Raw genomic sequence first — 23,279 nt, forward strand, 5'->3', positions numbered from 1 at the left:
ATTTTGTCACAAAGGAAAACCGTGCTTCTGTTTTACTTCGTTTTTTTTGTATCCACACTGTTCCAGCTGATCTAAATTTTCACAAATATTAACTTAAAATGTGTCTGAAATACAGCAGAGATGCCAAACCTGGCACAGAACCGTTAGATGTGCCGGGAAGACAGAATACACACTCCAGGAAACAACAAAGAATGACTAGTGACCTATTTCTTTTGTCAGTCTGCTACAGGAAGCCTAATTACTCCCTAACTACAAAGTCAAACTGAAGGTGCTGTGCAGTTAGTGGGGGTCAGTGTGTGTTTGTCAGCACATACAGTGTGTTGCAGAATGTGCGTGTTTGTGTGAGTAACTAGTGTTTACAGTCAGTCGGAGGGTTTTTCCCTGCAGCTGCCTGACCTACTCACAACAAGCTGCAGCCTGTCTACACAAAGTGTGGAAGCAGATTTCTGGAATCAGATCTTCAGATAACTTCAAGTTTAGAATCAACAATCCTACTTCCTAACAACCATTTTAAAAAAACGCATGGTCACCAGGTTAAAACAGGTTTAAAAGCTTGTCCACCACTCATCTGAAGACAATGATTGAACGTTCACATTTGCAGTAGAGAAAATTTCCATCCTCTACACATCCACATCAAATTGAAGTTATTTATATAGTGCATCTAAAGCAACCAGATATGTAAAGTCCTGTATGTGATATAAGACAGGCAACAACAACATGTGTAACAAGCAAGACAGGAAACAGGATAAAAACTTCAAAAATCGATAAGCACAGCAAAATAAAATAAATGCTAAATCATTAAGACGACAAAGAGCAACCAAAAGCCACTGAAAATATGTATGTCTTGAGAGCCTGAAGAACATTTATTTGATAATGCACAAACCATGTACTGCAAAGAAGCAATGGTCACCACAAAATAATGACTTAAGTACACTGGAAGGGCACCTCAGTTCTGTTCGAAATCCCCCTCAAAAATCATCTAAACAATGAAGTAATGCTCCACTGGAGATGTGACGCTGATGAATTAAAAAAAATAACAGGACTGCAGCTACTGGAGCAAATCGTGTGTCTGAATGCTTTTTATTTTTTGCCTTTTACTTTTCGTGTGGTTTGTTTTTGTGAAATGTTGCAAGGTGGTATTAGCCCAAATGTTTTTTTGTTTTGTTTTAGAGAAGCAATACAAGACCTGACATGTTACAGAGTTAGCTTTGAGAGTCTGTGCACAAGATTCAAATAAAACCACAGACTAAACCAAAATCATGCACACTTTAACTAGTACAAAACATGTGCAAACACATTCTTTATTTACATACAGAAGTGATTCAATACAGCCTATGCACTTCTCAGTGATTTTCAAACTAGATCACTTTCTGGTTGCACTACTTGGTTGCATGTGACTAAATAGGGGGTGCTGCATTATTAAATACATCTTTATAGGGCCAAAGGCTGTAAAGAAACAGCTCCACACAATGTTTTTTTCTCCATTCATTCATTCATTAATGTTTAAACTGTTTTATATACAGTATATACTAAAATCAAAGCTAATTTGTGTTGTGTGTGTCAGGACCAGGAAGGAAGTGAAGCCTAAATATGGCAGAAATGGGTTCTACCATCTTGTTGTGTTGTCATTATTTACACTCAGAGCGGTCGTGACAGCGTGATGGAACAGCTGCTCTGTCTGTGTGGTTGGCTGCACAACATGAAAACATCAGAAAGCACATGCCCTCAGGGACATGGATGGATGACAAAATTTACATCATACAGACACGAAAACCATGAATTGATTTTATTCTGGTTGAGTGAAGAATGAGTTTGACCCCTTTCCTGATCGTAGGGATTACACAACCTTACACAACCCTGTAGTCAGTGTTTGCACGAACAATTTGTTCGGCTGTGTCTTTGTGTTTATTGGAACCCCAAAGGGAATGCCAAAATGTGCACAATTTGGAAAGCCACGTTGACTAAATCACATGCAAAGGACATCGTGAAAGTGGGTGGATTGAGGAGTGCAATTAGCAAACACAGGAAATAAACAACATGATGACAAACCCAGAAACTACTAGAAAATCAATGCAATAGCAGACTAAAAAACAGCTTTCATCCAAACTTTCATCTTAAGGCGGCGCTGGTCTAAAGATGATGAATCTCGAGGAGGATGACTGAATGCCGCAGTGTGAGCAGGTGTATAAAGAAATGTTTGAATGTGAGTTCACTCTTGTTTGTCCTTGTTTGTAGTTTATCTCCTGTTCTGAACACTGAACTCAAACACAAAAAAAGAAAAAAAGAAAAAAGTGATGAGCACAGAGTTTGTACTGAATCATCAAGTCAGGAAACTGAGTCAGATGTTCTGAACTCTGGAGCTCACCTGTAAACAATCAGTGCCGCCATTTACTGAAAGTCCTAGTGTGTCTCAAAGAACTTCACACAATAAAGGTTTTGAAAAAGCTTTAAATGTTACCTTTACCCCAGATATCTTCAGGGGCCCAACATATGGATTGCATTTTTGTTGTTGTTGTAGTTCAGAGGATTAAGCGGTGCATAAATAATGGACGGACGGGTGAGATAGCCGAGTAAAATTTCAAGAAAACAATCAAACAAAAAGAAAACAAATGGAAAATACAAAGAAAAAGAATTTTTAAAAAATCAGAACTATCTGTGAAATCAAAAGGGTGCCATATTTTTTATGTTTCCTTCCCTGATCATGATTTCTCTTTAGCAATTTTGCTGCTAAATTTGTCAGTTTCACTTGTGTTTGCGCAAATCAACAAAATGTTATATCTAAATATATATAACAGTTTTAGCTGCTAACCTTAACTCAACTAGCCGAAGAAATACGCTGTTACCTATCTTGAATCATAACATTTAGCTTCAAACAATTTGCATGACCAAAAATGATTTTACCTGTGCTGATACACAATCTCTCTATTTAGTATTGATATAAACAAGTGTAGCTTTTAAAATAAATCTGTAGCTGACATCAAATTCTTATAAACTTATCAGAAATTATTAATCAGCAAATGAAAATTCAAGACAAACACCAATAGAAGGCTTAATTATTTGATGTGACCAAAAAAGGCTTGGTAACCTAAATATAGCCCTATAAGGTGCAGTCAATTCCAGCCATTTTCAGCACAAAAAATCGCTAATATTTTATTTATAAATAAAAATATGACGAGAAATACAGGGAATATTGGTCTCCACCAGCTCCTGAGGGAAATATGTGGCTCTTGAGTTGCTAAATGCTGCACTGTGTTCCTCAGTGTGTCTCTTACTGTGTCTTTATACTGTTTGCTGCTGAACAGGTCGTCTATAGAGGCCTTTTACAGCTGGAAACATTGAGACCCGGTGTCACATTTTCTGATGAAGAACCTCAGGTTTCTGTGTCTGTAATGTGACTGGCTGTTGCTATTGCAATTTTAGTTCAAAAGGCTAAATTCAGAAAATCTGAAGCAGTTTTTGGGTTTTACAGTTGTTTCCAGAGCGACAGAGACAATATTTCCAGATGTTGTGAGTATTTAACCTCGCTGGTGGTGAAAAATGAGTCAGTGTGTAAACCGGTAAACCCAGTTTCCTGTGATAAAATGACCAACGAGGCTGGAAAACCCAGGGTGAGAATGTGGTTGTCTAGCTCAGAAAACAAATCCCTTTGAATCATTATAGTTTAGAGTAAAGACTTGGCTTGATGTTAGATCTTTCAGTGTTATTGTTTTTCTCCGTATCTGCAACTTTTTAGTGGCTGTAACTAGAGATGTAGCATCATTATGAGGACGATATGAAGCTAGACATTCCTTTTGTTTTTTGTTCAGACAGATTTCCATTGTTAGTGCTGTGATAATGAGAAGATCCACATTTAAAGACATGTTTCAGGGTCCAGACTTGGTTTTAGGGGTTAAAATCCGGGTTTACATTAAGATCGGGGGCCAAGAAAATCAGGCTAGTTTTGTCAGAGTTCATTATAGTTTTAAGTTATCCATTTTTGTTTCCAGTTCAGTTTAATTTCCAGAGTGGGTTTGCTTGTTACAGTTTAGGTTTTATTGTTGGAAAGTTTTGACTTTTAGTTCAATTTTTGTTGGTCTCAATTCTACATTTAGTTTTATAAAATTCTAATATGGTCTCGGGGCAGAATTTTGGACGTTAGGGATACAACACTTGGTGAAGGCAACCTATTTACAGTCATGGAGATGTTCTCATCTTAACCCTCGTGTTGTTCTGCAGGTGAAAATTGAACTGTCATAAAATTTGAAAATGTGCGCAAAAAAAAAAAAAATCACAGTGAAACTTCCAATGTCCACATTTTCAACATTTTTGGGAAACCTTTGAGCATTTTATGGTGGAAAAAAGAAATGTTAGCAATGTTTCTTAAGAACATTCACAAAAAAATCAACCAAAACCCAGTGAATTTTGCTGGATTTTGTTTTTTTTTTTGTGAATATTCTAAAAGAAAATATCAGAAGTTTTACTGATATATATGTATTCACTTTAGATATTTTTAGGGGTTGTTTTGAAGATTTTTACTCATTTTTTTTTAAATATTTACAAGAATTTTCTTGCCAAATTTAGGGGATTTTTTAAAAAATAAAATTTATAAGGGAAACTTTTAAGGAATTATTGGAATTTTCTTCATGGAGGTTTTGCAAATTTTCAGAAATTTGTGGATTTTTTTGTTGAATTTTTGGAGTTTTTTTTTTTCAGACAAGGAAACAATATTTTTTGGTGCCCGTAAATGAGGACAACAGGAGGGTTAATAAACATGGGCTTCAATTTGACCAAACGGACAAAGACTAAGACTAAAGTAATTTTCTGTACATTTTTAGTTTGTTTTGTAAGGTCATTATGTCATTCAGATAGTTTGTCTTTTTATTTCACTAACCTAAGAGTGTTTTTCACACAGTGTTTTATTTTGTGGTTCATTTAGTTTTAGTTTACTGTCTTAACTTTGGGGGAGGAAGCAGGATGTCAGAGAGGGTTCTCATAAAGACAGAAGGATAAACATGCTCAGAGAGGGCTCAGAGTCCATCAATCAGGACAGCAAGTACACAGCTGTTGTCAACACACACACACTACACAACTAATATTGATCTGCTCCAGTAACACACACACTGTGTCCTCTGCTCTGACATCGATTACAGGAACAGTCTCTCTCTCTGGCTCTCTATCTTTTTCATTTCACTGGTCGTCACACTGCAGAGCTGCTCCCTGATTGGCCCCTGAGGCTGGTTCTGCAGCAGCCAATAAGCTTGCTCCATGATGGTGGTGTACTCCATCTCGTGAGGGGTCTGACTGCCGGGAAGAGCAGGGAAAAGACGAGCATCACCTCCTCCTCCCTGTTTCCGGGAAGGGTGTGTGTTTATGTGTGTGTGCCCCTGCAGGATCACGACTCAGCGTTCATCCCTCTAGTGCTGAATCATGCGTTTAATTTGACTGTCTGAATGCAGTTTTTCTTATTTCTGGCCATTTACATACCTGAGCACACCTGAGGGAGGAAAATGTGAACAGTATAATACAAATTAACACCACTTTGGCGTGCTACTGTGATGTGAATATGCAGCTGAAGGAAATTCTCCAATTGGTTCTCTAAAACACTTGCAGAATAAAATGACATTGGAAATTCAAGAGCTCAAAATGAAACTTAAATGATGAAAAAGACAGTAGAGAGCATGATAGAAATGTTCCTGTCAGCTTCATGTATTAATGTGAGGAAGGCCCAGTTGAACAGTTTACTAGACTGCAAATACTGGCCACACAGAAAGAATCCAACAAAAGTCTGTACACCTTTCACTCTGAGGTTTAAATCTTTAATTTTCAAAAATATTTTGGCTTCATTTTTGATGATAAGCTTAACAGCACTCTTTGCACCCATGCAACCCAACATCATCGCACTGCCACTTCTGTGCTTCACTGTCAGGACTAGTCATTCACTGGGGTATTCCTGATCAGGTTCACATTAAACATGCTGGAGTGTATCTGAGCTACTTGAGCAAATATACTGCAGATGACCAGCAGATGGCAGCAAATCAGCGTTTAGAAGCCGCAACCAGAAACATGTGTTTGTTCATACTCTGACCAGCAGGCGGAGCAGTGACACAACAAATCAGGTGTTTATCAGCTGATCTTTGTTATGAAGAAATCAGACAGCAACATGAGTCACAGACAGACAGACAGTCAGACAGACGGACTGTAAACTGTCTGTCTGTCTGACTCACATGTCTGCTGTATTGACAGCTTCACTGTCTGTGAATCTCAGACTCTGTCTCCCCCTTTCTTCACCTCAATCAACTCAACATCAGTTTTCCCATAAATAACACAAACCCGTGTCTTGTTTTCGCCACAGTTTAACGTGACTCACAACTTTTACTCACCCAGTGTATTTTTAGGACTTCAAGGCTAAATGTAGCTTTGGAAATACACAGTCATAACTTATTTTTAACAGTTTCATGTAAAATGGAACATTTTCCAGTGGCTGACTTTTACTCTCACTGATCATGTATACAAAATAAACAAACAAACAAACAATGTATACAAAGGTGCATAACCAAAGGTGCACTACAAAAAAATACCATAACCTAAATGGCTGATCAGCAAAACTGTGATTTCTCCTTATAATTACAAAACTTTGAAGCATTTTAGATACAAGTGTAGGTTTGGAAATAAATCCTTCAAATATCTTTTACGTTTTTAATGCTAGATAGAACATTGCCAACTTTAACATCTAGTGATGCAGTATTCAGAAAGAAAATACTTGAATTGTATTATTCCTTGCCCCAAAGCTAATAGGGGTGTGATCCCTTCTTTTAATTACAAACTTTAAGGCATTTTGCAGTATTTTAGAGTTTCATCTAATCTTTTACAGGATATTTGTGTATTTTAGTTCAGTCTGGTATCAGTAAAAGGCGTGTGACTGAGACATGAAGTCACACCATGTGTTATCAGGATACATTTTGTAAGCAAAAAGCTTAAAATAAGTGAAAAACACATGTATAATGTGCCTGAAATAGTGTGCTATTCATGCACAATCCCATGATACTTTCTCAGATGTCCAGATGGATGTTATTTCCTCTGCTGGAAAGGAAATTTCTAATCTCAGCACTCGTACTCCTAAAGCTCATCAGATTTCCTCACATGGACTGAAATGTACATTAAAAATAATCCACATCTGTGCACAGATCACTTGCTTCTTATTTATGTGTGTTCATGTGAGCAGATGGCAGCAGGCCAGTCGTGTGTTTGCTGACTCATGTTGTTGCTCTCTTCACTGCGTCTTCCCGGAATCACACTTTATGCTGTCCTAGAGGCCTTCACTTTATATTTTTCTGCACTCATACAGGCTTTTATTTCTTATTTTTCCCTCATTTCTCCATCTCAGCACGTTGTTCTGCTGCAGATTCGGCACTTTAGAGGACCGTTACTATTTTACCATCTGTGTTTTCTGCCCTGTTAGCATCATAGAATGGTGACGTCAGCATTTTGTTCCACACTGAGACGTCTCAAAACACTACTCATCAGACTCGCATGAAATTCACTGACTCACTGCTGCCCAGCAGGATGAATCCTAACAGTCCTGCTGACCTGCTGAACTCTCCTGCAGCAAATGTACAAAACAAATCCACTGAGCACACCGCCATGAAATTTACTCATCAAAGAGCGAACAACAGCTTCAAGCAAAAAGAGACGGATTGTGTGAAGATGATGATAAATTGAGTAAGGAAGAGAGTGACTCGTGAAAAAAAAAACTGTGAAAAACATCCAACAGATGAAAAAGAAGAACTTGGGGTAATAATTTGTAAAAATGAGTTCACTTCTGGGAATTAGACTTCATTAAACAAGACAAACATAATGCAAAAATAACTTATTGGAACCTGTCAAGATCATATCCAGGGATGCTGCTAGCGAGTACCATCTCTGGATATGATCTTGACATATCCAGGGATGATGATGTTCATTCATGACACATTGACACATCCCTGTGTCAGTGAATCATACTTATTCCCCTCCTGGTCAGGCAGAAATTTAAATTTTGATCAGTAGGATAGTCGAACAGTAACACTGGCTTCAGCCTGAACAACAGACCTGAGTGGAAGCATAGCAGGTCACTGTTGTAATGACAGCTGTTTATCTAGAATGTGGGTCTTTTGAATCATGTCAAACATAATTTTTTCTCTAAAACAAGAATAACCAACTATGGCCAGCCACTGAAATGTTTATTACTTAAACTAGATATGTATTGCAGATATCCATAATTCAGCTCTTCTTAGTCATGAAGAACGTTTCAGATATCCACACCGTCATTCCAACACAAATGATGCCACTTTTACCATTCACGTGTTTGTCATTGTGGATATCAACAATTCACACTTCCTCATATCTGCAGCTTATAACAATCGATATTTACTGTTGAATTCTGACTCATCATAATTCTGGTTTAAGATATCTTTAATTCCCATCAAGTCAGCATATCTACATTGCACTTTGTAGATTCTTATCATCTATAGATTAATATATTATTGTAGATTATTATTCTTAACTTTAATTTGAACTGGTCAGAATGATGTTGTAGATATCTCCAACTGAATTTCTGCCTCATCAGAATGTAATTACAGATATTCTGAATTACAATTTTGACGTTGCAGATAGCTCTAGTTACATCAGAAGCTAGATAGGAAGGGGGGATCCTTGCTTGTCCAACATACTTTGGCACTGCAACCATAACTGCACATGTCTAAACTGTTGGACAAGCTTGAGGCCAGAGTTCAAGTAAATGTTGACCACAGGTCTCTAATGGGCAAAGGTCATGGACTTCACCAACGCTTGCTGATAAGCTCATCTGATTTTACAGCATTTTCTAATGGTCTTATCCACCACAGCAGCTGCTATTAGTTCTGCTGACACTGTTAAAATGCTTTGCTGGACCAACATCCAGAGCCTTGCATGAGCAGCGTCATCCACAACAATCCTGAATATTAATAGTGATAATTGAAATATCTGGAGTTTACCTGTCCAACCTGAATTACAGATATCTCTAACTGTTGCTTTCACGAGTCAGACATTATAGATATCTGATTCTGGATAGTTACAGTGTAACTACAACTAGTCAGAATGATGTTGTTGAGAGTCAGACTCAGTTGATAAATATTAAAACAGTTCACCTTGTAAGTGATTGGAACACCCGATTCTGATTATTTGGATGGGTGAGCAAATACTTTTGGCAATATAGTGTGTATATGAGAATGTGGGATTGAGCTAATGTCCATCAGTATGGCCAACATTATTGTGTTTCCCACAAGTACATATAAGGTAATTTAATAAGCAAAAATAACATCGGTGAATTGAACAAATTGCAGCAAACATGCAAGATCTTGTGAAAACCAAAAAAATCTGAGATGACAGTACTTTGTATGAACAGTTTCAGTGTTTATGTGTGAAACATTTGACTTGATAGCTGGAAAGTGTTGCAATGATCACATCCCTGCCTCCTGAGGACAAACACTCATCTTTGTCGTTGGAAAGTCTGTCTTGTCTTTGTCTTCTTGTTCTTGCTGTGAACTCAGATTCCTGGCCAGGATGTTTTCTGCAGTCACTAACAGGTAAACAGCAAATACTGCCTCATTTTCTCTTGAGCACAAAGTTCTTCATCATGTGGCAACAGCAGACATCATGGTTGTTCTGTTCCCTGCAGCTTACTTTCTGAATGAGGTCATGCTGTTGTGCTGCTGATCCTGTTGAGCCAAGCTGCAGCATTACCTGGCATCACCCTGACACTGCCACATTCCTGAGGGAATCATTTCTTTCTAATGTAAATTAGCAACTTTCTAATTTTCTGAGTAAAACTGACTGAGCTCCACCCTGCCTCCTGTCCTCACAGTGATCTCAGGTCAGTCTATTAGAGAAGGATAAAAATACTGCAGCCGAGCAGACTGAGGGTCAGCACTGCCCGCAGGGAAGTTTCAGGGAGGTCAGAGTTTCTCATGAACTTCAACACACACCTTTCTCTCAGCGGTTAAACAGCTGACTGAGCTGCAAGATCGTTTCCAGGAACCAGAAAGTTCCTGCTGCAGGGTAAATCCATTTCCCTGAAAACAAAAGTAGTAAAGCAGGAACGAGTTCGTCAACCTCAGTGACCTTAAAACCTGAAAATGTGAAGAATTTGGAAAGGAATGCTCTTTAAGGTTGCACGACCTTTATCATTATGGTTGCAATAACAAACATAGAGTAAGGTTTAAAGAAACAACACATACCACCAGTTGGAAACAGGAAATTAGTGCTGAAGTTTAATGTTTTGTTGACCCATCCATCCACCCCAACTTTGTAACTACGTCAACTGACGTCCTACTGTGCTTCTAGAGGGCACTGCTGCTGTCCCTGAATAATGTTAAAGGCAGATTTGATATAACTTGAGTTGAAGCAGCCCAATTTCACAACAAAAATGTATAATGTCTATGTTGGTCCAAAGTGTAAAATGTATTATTTTTTCAAACAGGGCAGCTAAACACACAGGGCAGGACATGTTACCTGAGTAACATATCAAAACAACAAGGGCTTCATGTTTAGCATTTGTTTTTTTGAGTTCATGTTGTTAAGTACAGGTATACATATAGTTAGGTCCACATATGTTTGACACAAGTTTTATTTTTGACCTGTGTGGGCAATTCCTTCGTTATGTCATGACCAATTAAACATATAAAAGGCCTGGAGTTGATTTGAGGTGTGGTGCTTGCATTTGGAAGATTTTGCTGAGAAGACAACATGCGGTCAAAGGAGCTCTCCATGTTGGTGAAACAAGCCATCCTTAAGCTGCAAAAACAGAAAAAAAACATCTGTGAAATTGCTACAATATTAAGAGTGGCAAAATCTAAAGCTTGGTACATCCTGAGAAAGAAAGAAAGCACTGGTGAACTCAACAACGCAAAAAGACCTGGACATCCATGGAAGACAACATTGGTGGATAATCACATAATCATTTCCATGGTGAAGAGAAACCCCTTCACAACAGCCAACCAAGTTAAAAACACTCTCCAGGAGGTAGGCGTGTCACTGTCCAAGTCTACCATAAAGAGAAGACTGCATGAGAGTAAATCCAGAGGATTCACTGCACGGTGCAAGCCACTCATAAGCCTCAAGAAAAGAAAAGCTAGACTGGACTTTGTGCAGAACATCTTACAAAGCCAGCACAGTTCTGGAACAACATTCTTTGGACAAACCAAGATCAACCTCTACCAGAATGATGCTAAGAAAAAAGTACGGAGAAGGTGTGGTACAACTCATGATCCAAAGCACACCACATCATCTGTAAAACATGGTGAAGGCAGTGTGATGGCTTGGACATGCATGGCTTAGAGTGGCACTGGGTCACTGGGTTTCATTGATGATGTGACACAGGACAGAACCAGCCAGATAAATTCTGAAGTGTTCAGAGACATACAGTACTGTTGGCTCAAATCCAGCTGAACACAACCAAACTGATTGGGTGATGTTTCATAATACAAGTGGACAATGGCCCAAAACATATAGCCCCATCAACCCAGGACTTCATTAAAGCAAAGAAGTGGAATATTCTTGATTGGCCAAGTCAGTCACCTGATCTCAACCCAACTGAGCATGCATCTCACCTGTTAAAGACTAAGCTTCAGAAAGAGAGGCCCACAAACAAACAACAACTGAAAACCGCTGCAGTAAAGGCCTATCATTAAAAAGAAACCCAGCATCTGCTGATGCCCATGAGTTCAAGACTTCAGGCAGTCAATGCCAGCAAAGGATTTTTCACCAAGTATTAGAGGTGAACATTTTATTTTCTGTTATTTAATATGTCCAATTACTTTTGAGCCCCTGAAATGAAGGGATTGCGTTTTTTTAAATGCTTAAGTTCCTCACATTTTTATACAATCTTTTTGTTCAACCCACTAAATTAAAGCTGAAAGTCTCCACTTCAGTCACATCTGAATTGTTTCATTTAAAACTCATTGTGATACTCTATAGAACTAAAACCAGAAGACTGGTTCAGGTGTGAAACATTAATGTTATTTCTTAAAACAAGTTTTTACAGTCTGTACAACAGAAGCTGGAAAACAAGATGTGGACTGAAAAGCATGACTCATAGCCAGAGCAGATCAGGTAAAAGCCACGTTTACTGAGTCACTGAATAGAAAGAGACTCTGCATCAGAAAAAATAATCAGAACAGGCAGTCATAATCAAAGGGACATGACCAGGATGGCTGAGTAACAGACAAAGAGAGGCTGGAACATTGTGTATGAGTGATGTAGTAAGAGAGCAGGCAGAAATGCAAGGGAGCAGGTAGATCAGAAGGTTGTGGAGACCTGAAGATTGTGAAGGTGGAATCACATTCAGAAAAGAGGGACATCATACATTTTCTAACCAAATTTGTTTTAAAAAATCTATTAAAAAAACATCAAAAAGATACAAGACACACTCAATGAGCCTAAAAGCCTCAAACCGACTCAAAATGAACACAAAGAGCCCAAAATAGATACGAAACAAACACAGAAAGACCTAAACTGTCATAAAGAGCCAAACCACATACAAAATAACCACAAATAGACACAAACCATTCCTTTTCATTAAACTCAAAAGATACAAAATGACCGCAAAGAGCCAAGAACTAACACACAATGAGTAAAGACACAAAATGACCACAAAGAGCCAGAAAATGACCAAGAAAAGCCAAGACGTAATGCCAAATGACCACATACACAAATGTCCGCCAACATCCAAAAACACACATAGGATGACAACAGAGACACACAATAAACACACATAAACACAAACCAATGAAAAAACCTAAGTGACCACAAATCAACACAATCACAGACAAAAAATGGCCTTAAGGAGACTCAAAGCAACCACAAGAAACACAATGAAAGCACAAAATACCCACAAAATGACCGCAAGTACAATGACAGCAAAAAATCAAAACGGACACACAATGAGTATAAACTCACACACAAACAGTACAAACAGACACAAAATAACCATAAAGAAAAACCACAATGCAACACAAAATAAACACAGGCATCAAAACGATGAAAAAAGCTAAAGGATTACAAAAAGACAAAAGCAGATGCAAAATGATGACAAAATGACACAAAATCACCTCATAGAGACACAATGCAACCACAAACAGACACAAAGCAACCACAAACAGACACAAAATAGCTACAAAAGGAATAAATATAGATATAAAATGACCCTAAACAGACACACAATGAATACAAGTGCATTCAAAACACATCAGCATCATTTGTAGCAGTTTTGTGTCTTTCTGTTTTGGCTTTAACAGCTCTGTGCTTAGAGACCTGTTGTCCTGCTACGTGAATCTATATTGTGAATCCCTTACCAGGATCAGAAAACACAGAACAACAACACTGAACATGAGAACATGGATTATTTACATATCAATATTTATCAGAAGGAGGAGGGAGAATCACCACATGTTGGTCACAGCGGGATACTACTTATGCTGCACTGCTGAGACTCAAACAATCCTCCTCCTCTTGAGTGTGTGTGGGAGTCATTAGACTGTACGAAACCTATACCACACGCACACACACACACACACACACACACACACACACACACACACACACACACACACACACACACACACACACACACACACACACACACACACACACACAAAATGACTGTGACCTTTGCAGAGTGACAGCAGACTGAGTCATCAGCATTAGGTAGCAGATGAGCAGGGAGGAGGCTGAACATGATAGTGAAGACGATGCTACATGGGAGCAAATAAGATACTTTAATAATGAAAATAAAATAAAATAATACATAAATTAAATAAACTTGGTTAAGGTGGGGAGATACTCGGTCATTTAAACTTCTTAGTCAAATTTATTAATGCTCAATTTTAAAACACTGGAAATCTGCTCATAAAATATCCAGCAAGTTTAAATTTGTCGTTATTCAAAGTTAAAACTGCCCCTGTGCCGATAAATGACCTCCCAGTGCCCTATCTGAGCTTACTGACCTTTCCTGTAGCGCCACCTCCAGGACAAACTACAAATTAAGCTCCACTTTGGAAAGATAAATCATCAGAATGCTCGTTGTTATTATACAAACACAGACATCTGATGGTTGGACACTACGGAGAACAAAGTGAATAGGAATGTGAAGTATGACAAACATGAAGACCATGCAGAACCACACTGTCCTGTTAAGAGAGAAAACTGTCACCATTTCCAGAAGTGACTCCAGGCTGTTGACTTACTGAACTTGGCTTACCTGCTTCAACGTTTCCAGTTCAGTTATTGTCCTACATGAGGAAGTTTCATTTCTAGACATCTCGATTTTCTTTACTGCGAATAATGAGGACTAAATGAAATATAGAGCTGAGGGGTACTAACCATGTTCCTGTTACTGTGAATAAGTCCAGAGAGGGATGCTGGTATAAAACTGTTAATATTGTCAGTGTATACATTTATTTTCCCACTCAGCGACTCTTAATGCAGCCACTTATTTTGACAGCTGCACAATAGAGCTTTGAAGCTTTAAACCGGCTGACATTTAAATTTGATACTTAAGTGCATTTCGGAGCAGCTGCGTCCCAACAGTCTTACTAGCTGGGACCAAACATTTCACTTTCAATATGGTGCCTGTCTAAACTGCTTGCATTCATATTAATGTATAGGTATGACCAATACTTAGAGTTGTGTGGTTTCATGAGCAATATTAGTTCAATTGCACAATTAGAAAATGCCTTTGTTCACTTTGCTCTACAATTTCACATCTATTCCAAACTGAGATGTCTTTAAAAATAATCCCTTACTGACTCACCAATAATTAACCCGTTGCGGTTCAGCGGCCCGCGGGCAGGCCATTTTGATATCTGCATAAGCATTTTTCGAAATAGAACGACACCGCCAACTCGATGATAGAAACATTATACACCGATGGAAAGCTTAGATTTTCATGAATCCGCAGGTATAAACCACTTTCAGATGTGATTACCACAGTGGGTAATATAAACACATTTGTCCGACAAACAACGAATATCCATCCATCCGTTCTCTATACACGGCTTTAACATATACAGTGCGACTCACATTTCCGGGTTCATTATTACACACAGATGAAAATATTCCACAAAAAACGGCCATAATCCAACGTTGGACATCCAGACGAAACAAGCCAGTAAACTATTTTGTCCAAAACATGTCTTGAAGTCGGTATAAAATCCACGAATAGGTCGTTTTCAAGGAAATGCACCTCGTGATACGGGTCCAATATTCCCTGTATTTCTCGTCATATTTTTATTTACAAATAAAATATTAGCGATTTTTTTGTACTGAAAATGGCTGGAATTGACTGTACCTTATAGGGCTACTATAATTAAGATTTTGACAAAAAGTTAACAGGAGCTGAAGTTTACTTTGTTGCTTCCAGCTGTTTGTCGGAGTCATTCCTCTGAGTTCACTAAATACCTGCAGCATCAGACAGCAGCACGATCAGTATAAGCGTCTCCAAAGAGAAAGTGCTGTGCACATTTGTGCATGTGGACCAACATCAGTAATGTCTAAAATATCTGATTTAACAGATATTTTGAGCGGAACCTGTTGTGTTCTTCCTTGCAAACAGAAGCGAAGAAACAAACCACCGAGGAGCTGAAGGGTTTTGTGCTGGGAGGAGAGACCGGATCTGGAAACAGTGCCACGGGACACACCATTCTTGGCTTTAACTATTTTGAATCAGTGATGAGCTCCACGTCCGTTACTGCCGAGTGCTCCAAGGCCGGAGCGAAGGTGGATGGTCAAAAGGTCGCTGTTATCAACACCCCAGGCCTGTTCGACACCAGTCATGGGATAAACACAACATGCAGAAACATTATCACTTATCTCATACTTTTATGTCTCTCCGGGACCCCATGTCTTCCTGATCGTCATCGGGCTCAGAAGACTCACGAAGAAAGAGAAGCAGAAGATTCAAGAGCTGTTTGGCCAGGCTGCAGACAAATACAGCATGCTCCTCTTCACGTCCCTATTGAACAGTTCGTGAGGGGCTTTCCGGCCCTGCAGGAGCTCATGGACAAATTCAACAAACAGAATCACGTCTTTATAATAGCCTGAAGGGTGGCACACAAGTTGCCAAGTTGCTTCAGAAGATCAGAAATATCGTGAGGAATGATGGAGGAAGCCACTACACCAGTTAGATGTTCCAGGAGGCAGAGAGGGAAATCGAAGAGGAGAAACGACACAACCTGAAAGAGAATGAGGAGCAAACAGAGACAGAGAAAGTAAATATACAACATCCAGGCTGAGAACTGGGAGCAGAGGAAAGTGAGAGAGCAGGAAAATCAGGAAATAAAGGCCAGGTTGGATGAACTGACTACAGCGTTAAACACGCACAACCCTCAGCAGCAACAGCAGCAGCAACTTCAGCTTGAAAGGCTGAAAATGAAGCAGAGCAAGGTGGCAAAAGAAAAAAGCCAAATTAATTGTGCAGTGTGAAAGAGATCTGAAGACACAGCAGACAGTTTATTGTAGTTAAGTATGAAACAGAGACCAGAGAAAAAACTGAAGAAAAAAAAAGTAGTATGCTGTAGAGCTTTAGTTGAGGTTGTAAGGTTTATTTGGAATCTGTTGAAGCTATTTGTCCTCATGTGTACTAAAAGCTGCATTACCATCATCATGCTTTTGATCGTATCTCTCTGTACTGACTAATAGCATCCATTTAGAACCATTACAAATATGTTGAAGTCTATAAATCATTTAACACTTAATAACACTTTAATTGTTAATACTCTGAAAAGGCAGCAGTAACCTGATATTAATGTGGATTATAGCATTGTAGAAGTCTCTGGAAGAGTTTTAGAAATAACACATGAATTTCAGGAGGGTTAAACTTTTTTTGTTTCTACTAATTTTTCATAATACGTATACACACAGTGGGCCAAGAGCCATGAGAATGCCACAAGTGTAACACAGTAATCAAAGCAGGGGGTGGCTATTTTGAAGAATCCAAAATATAAAACATGTTTTGACTTATTTAACATTTTTTTGTTTACTACGTAATTCCACATGTGTTTATTCATAATTTGGATGCCTTCAGTGAGAATCTACAATGTAAATAGTCACGAAAATAAAGAAAAACCCTTAAATGAGAAGGTGTGTCCAAGCTTTTGACTGGTAGTGTTTATATATAAAATATCTATGATGTCATGTTACCCTGTTTCCTCAGAAGAACAATCTGACACTTTTTCATGATGTGTGTTTTCCACTATCTTACCGTTCTGCCTGAAACTGGAGGAGCCTGCATGTTTCTAATGTTTCTAATATGAGCAACGGCTGCAATTTGATTTAGCTGAACAAGTCTCTAATGCATCAATCAAATCCTGCTGAGTGCCCTCTGAATGCTGCTTCAGTGAAAGGATGCAGCTAAAGGAAATCTCAGATCTTTGTAGGAACACAGCACAACTACAAAGGCAAAACTAACCATGAAAAGACAAAAAAATTACCACAAAACAACCACAAAGATGCAAAACCACCATAAGGACAAACAAAACGACTATAAAATGACCTTAAAAAATGCAAAACGATAATAATAATAATAAGCAAAATGACGGAAGCGACACAAAACAACCATAAAGAGACACAAAACTAACACGAAATGGCCACCGAGAAACACAAAATGACTACAAACCTACACAAAATGACCTTTTGAGTTAACATGGTCATTGCCACTGACAGTACAGAGCAAATTCTGGAAAATTTAATCTCTAATGTACAAGTCAAAACATCTGGTGTTTTATAGGACAGATGATTTTTATGTTTTTTGACTGGCTGTTGGCCTAAATTAGTTTGTGTTTTTTTGGTCCTAGTTTTAAATTTAAATTCAAGTGTTGGATAACGATCTGTTTGAGTCATAATGTTCTTTTGTCCAGTCCAATAAATATCTGGAAGCTTTAATTCAATGTGTAGACACACTTTTCTCTGTGTGTTTGTTGCTGTTTAAAATATTAAAGTTACTTATTCTGCACATTCCTGGTTCATCCTTATGTCTCCAATTTGTTTGCGTCTGTGTTGCAGTTGGAGCGCTGCAGGAAATTCCTTTCATTTCTTTGTAGCAGCAGCTAAAAACGAACCTCGAGAGAATTCAAAGCTGCAGCCAAACAGTCTGCAGGAAAAACACACTCACTGCTAATAACTGGAAGCTCACATGTGGAACAATTCAGGAAATTGTCTCCATGTAAGGACACTAAGCTGCCGCTCACATTGCTGGATGCGCTGGTGTGAGGAGGGACGTGCTCTGCATTGTTTGAATTCTGTGGTGGGACGAAAAGTCTCGACACAGAGTCAGGTTGGAGGTGTTTATCATTCCCAGGAAGCAGTGAGGTCTGTCTGAGGGGATGACATGATGTCTGGCCGCTTGGCTGTGTGATGTTTCACGTACATGCTGCTCTCTGATTGGCTGGCAGGTGACACCTCAAGTCATGCAGGTGAATTCAGCTCAGGTAAACACAGAAACAGGCCTCAGACACTTGTGATTAAATCCAGTGTTGCAGATCGGCAGCTTTCCTCCATGTGGGCTTCTTTTTTTCTTCTAATTCTGGTTTCCAGCTGTGGGGAGTTACTGCAGAGGTTTTCAGACAGTGAAGGAGATGCAGACGGAGGTGCGAGGAACAAGTGCACGCAAGTTAGTTTCAGTGTCAAAAATCAGACTCGTAACTCAGTCCAATCTGAAGTCACAGACATGAAAAACATTGGTGACTCACAGTTTCCCAGGATATTATCATCATCTCTGCAGTCCATCCACAACAAACGTCTCTGAAGTCCCAGATAGAAAACAGATGATGTTTGTGACGGCAGACTGACAATATTCAGGTTTTGATCAGTATCATGGTTATTGATTGATGTTTTTCAGTCAAACTTATGATAGAAAGGAAACAAAAATGGGTCATAGTGAGCGTGATTGTCCACAGTGTAAAACAATGAGACATAAATTGGTGGAGTTAGAAGGATCAGATTGTTCAGTGAGTGTCCGGCTGTGCAGACTAGAAGGGTGTGTGCAGCTACATGTGAGAGACGTTGTGTTTATTTTCCGTCTCTGAGCACGTGCAGTCTGACAGGACAGCGCTGCACAACAACGGTTTTCATACCACTTCATACACACGGAGACCAGTTAGACTGACTGGTTCTTTTCTCAGTGGAACAATGGTGGAATAAAGAGTAAAGTGAAATCAGTGAGCAGCAAATGCAGCAGGTTTGGATTCACTCAGGTGTGAGAACAGGAAGAGGTGAGGGGGAGGAGTGTGACTGCTGTTGGATAACAAGACACATTTGATAACAGCTGATGTTTCCAGAATTTTCTGTGAGCATAAAGAAAAAAACTGAGCTTCAGGATTCTGTGGAAACCATGTTAGGAATTCAGGTGGAGACTCATCTGAGCTGAACTCTCTGGTTGGTTCCTTTCCTCCTTTTCTTTCTCACCTCATTGTTTCTATCAAGAGACAGAAAAAACACCATTCTTTGCTGCGTGACATTGTGCAACACACAGACACAATCCTGACATTGTTGATGATGAACACTTCCAAGTCCAGTTATTTTTTTTAACCGAAGCTCATAGTTATTTATGTAAAAAAATAATACAATTGTTCTATTAATCGATCAATTATTTCAGTCGTATTCAATGAAAACTGTTTTTTAAAATGCCATATGTCACTGAATCCTGAACATTTGGGGTGTGTCCTCTTTTAGTGGAACAAATCGAGGTATTTGAAGATGTCACCTTCAGCTCAAGAAACTTTTCTGTCATTTTTTCCCTGATTTAATTAACCAAACAATTAACTAATGGAAAAATGATCAGCATATTGATTGTACTGTGTCTGGCTTTTGCTTTGGTCGGAGGAGGTTTGAACTGAGTCCAGGATGAACTGACTCCGTTTGTCTGAATGATCCAAACAGACGAAGGAATCTGCTGCTGATGTTTTTCTGGTAAATTTCAAAGGAAAAACTCACATCAGGAAAATAAAATTCCCCTCAGAGGTCTGCTGGCTGAAATCATTTCCTCCTCATGCTCAGCACAAACACTCCTCCCTGCTGTCTCCACCCGAGTGTGTGTCGGTTTGTTTCTGACCGTTAGTTTAACGTCAGCTGCAGGCGGAGAAGTGAAGGTCATTGTGACCTAAAAATAGAGCAGAATAAAATACAGAGCTCTGCTTAGTTTGTGTGTAGCTTCTTCTTTGAACTTTGTCTTTCAGATTTTTTCCTCTGATGTTCATTATTTTATGTTTGAAATCTGGGATTTGCATTTACTTACTGTGTGGTCTGGATTTGTTGTGTGAGTTTAATTGCTGGAGGAGATAATTCTCTGCTAAAAGCTTCCACAGTTTACTTCTCGCTACAGGAGGGCAAAAGATGACTTCCTCATTTGTACTCATGTATTTTTTCAAATTAAGGTCATTAGAATGTGCCACTTTCATAAAAAATTCGGTTTAAATCTTGTCACTACTACTGAAATGTGCTACACAAAAAAAGATCTGCTGTTGCATACAAATACACAGAGAGTAGTGCTGAATTAACGGGAAAAGCTCATGATGATGATGTTAATGATGGCGATAACATGATGACGACGATGATGATGGTGATGATGTTAAAAGGAGGAGGTCAAGGCTGTGCAGGAGCTCACAGCAGGATACAGATTGAGAGAAAGCACGCACACATTCAGAGGTGTCAAGCCTGGTGTTTAGTTTTCAGTACTCAGGTGCTAATTGAAGCTGTTGGATTTAACACCTGCAGTTATTCAGCTACTGCTCCCACCACCTGCTGCTTACTGGCTGCACTGGGAGACTCTGCTCCTCCTACTATACTTTACATTAATACGAAACTAATCGATTATTTTTTTAAAACTGTAGCATTGCAGCATTTGTTACCTCGCTAGCATAACAAATCTTCTGATGAGTTTTGTATAAAATCACAAGGATGAGGAATAATAGTAACAGTAGCTCGCCTAATGCTGGCCTAAATATGGCATAAATCGGCCACCTTCTTCTAGTGATGTCATTTCCAACCTGATCATAAGCAGTAGTGGGAAAAAACAAATGAACCTAAGTCAAAATCCCCTTACACACAAGCCCTCGCTTCCGTTAACCTGACATCATCTGAAAATGTCAACTTCATGTCTGAATGAAGATCCTGCTCTCTTTTCTGTACAAATCACAACAGTGGTCTAAGTCAGAACTGCATACAGTCATATTAACAGATAGACATGGACAAACAATGTACTTGTGGTTGTGTGAAGTGATTTTAAGGCTTTTGTGTAAATTTCAGCTTCAATATTGGTCCAAGATCATCAGAGCAAAAGACACAGTCTGCCTGCTAATGTCACAAAACAAATCTTCGATTCACTTCACTCTAAAATTACACTTCTGTTACAAACAAATACAAATGTAGCTTGTTATTTCCAGTTGTTTGAAGGAGACTTTCCTCTAAAGTTTTTGGGATGGCAGTCAGATCCATATGTGAAATTTTCCCAACCAAAATGCAGAACAGCAGTAAGTTCATTAATTACTTAAAACTCTTAACGTCCCCAACATGAAGACAGGATAGATCAGGATGTAAAAGGGAGTCACACTGTGAACAGAGTCACAGTGTATCAGCTGCAGTTAAATCATTTGTTACAAAGCAGCCAACCTCAGTTTGGGACTTGAGCTCCATCCTACTGGTCGTGATATTTTTTTTTCTTTACTGTTGGTAAAGCAGCAGTTAGATTAGCATCACACATGGGAAATCATAAATAAACCAGGCTGTGAGTTATTTGTGTGTGAGAGAGAATGATTAGAAGAGGTGATAAATGAAAACGAGGTTGTGTGACTTCTGACCCTCCTGCTGATGAGGAGCAGGTCGAGTACGAAGTTCTCACACTGTCCTCCTGCAGTTTCACACCTCCAACACACATGTACACACAGACAGACACATCGACTGACCTGCAGACTGACTCAAAACTTAAATCAAGTCATCCTACTAACGTCTGCAGTTTCAAAACTACAGACTTAATTTTCACTCCTTGGATTAAGTTGCGTCTTCACAGTGTGACTTATGTCCCCACAACGTGAGTAATACTGCTACAGACACACACTGACCTGCTCTGAAACTCTGAGTCACACTTGAGGTGTTTGAATCAACACACTGGCTGAAAATCTTCTCACATTGGACCCTGAGACTCTTCGAGGATGTCTGCTCACTGTGTGAATCTGGAAACCGAGAGTTTACATGAGCTCAGCGAGTGTCACAGCCATAAGACGGAGGAGCTGAACCTGATTCCTGCTGATTTTATCTGGTGATCATGATTTAATGAGTAACAGCAGGTTGTGAATGAATGCTGGTTAACATGTTCATTTGATTAAATCATAGTATCAGCCTCATTCAGTCATTCAAAACAGATTCAGATGGTTTCAGCTAGGTTTGTGGAGTGGTCTAATTATCATTTTTCTATCTTTTCAGTTGTTTTATGTTTAAAAATCTAATTTTGTACAGAAACTACAGCAGCAAAACAAACACATTGAGATAATAAGCAGTATATTTCTCTGTGAACTGCAACAGAAAGAGAGAGACACATTAACATTGTTGCTACTCATTAACCTCCACGTACTCTCACAAGCTATTCAGTGTTTGTCTTCAGTCAGTCGGACTCTCAGCTGGTCTGGTGTTAAAGTCTAATGCCTTCGTTGCCCCACATCCCCTTCAGTGGGGAGGTGACCTACCTGACCTCCCCTGTGAGACGCCTGGGAAACAACCACCAGCATCAACAACAACAACAACCTTATCTACAGGACGGCCACGCTCCATTGGAACCACATCTACAAGAAAATCTAAAGAAAAGTTCAGTATTCAGTATGTGCTCATAGAACTGGAGCTACACCCAATAATTGCTGTTTGTTTTTGCACATTCAGAGTTAATATCGCAGTTAAAGCTGTTGAATTCTACATCACAGCGGAAGCAGATACAACATTATTTTATCCAAAGTGATGTACATCTGAAAGTAGACACTACACCAGGTAGGTGGGATTTGGACCACCAATCTACTGCCAAAGTCATGGATGTTAGTTTGATTATGGGGCTTTTCCTGTAAACACTGCACCTGCCCTGAGTTCCTGCAGTTGAAAACCACCTAATGATGCATATTTCATATCTGAGTAGTCATATTCAAAGCCCAGAGACTAGCTCTAACTGATGTATAACTATGTGCTCTGTTCTAACTTCTGTATGTGTTTTTATAATGTTGGATTGATGTCAGATTGTGTTTTCTGTCCTATGT

Source organism: Acanthochromis polyacanthus, chromosome 4 (assembly GCF_021347895.1).
Source record: "Acanthochromis polyacanthus isolate Apoly-LR-REF ecotype Palm Island chromosome 4, KAUST_Apoly_ChrSc, whole genome shotgun sequence".
Classification (NCBI taxonomy): Eukaryota; Metazoa; Chordata; class Actinopteri; family Pomacentridae; genus Acanthochromis; species Acanthochromis polyacanthus.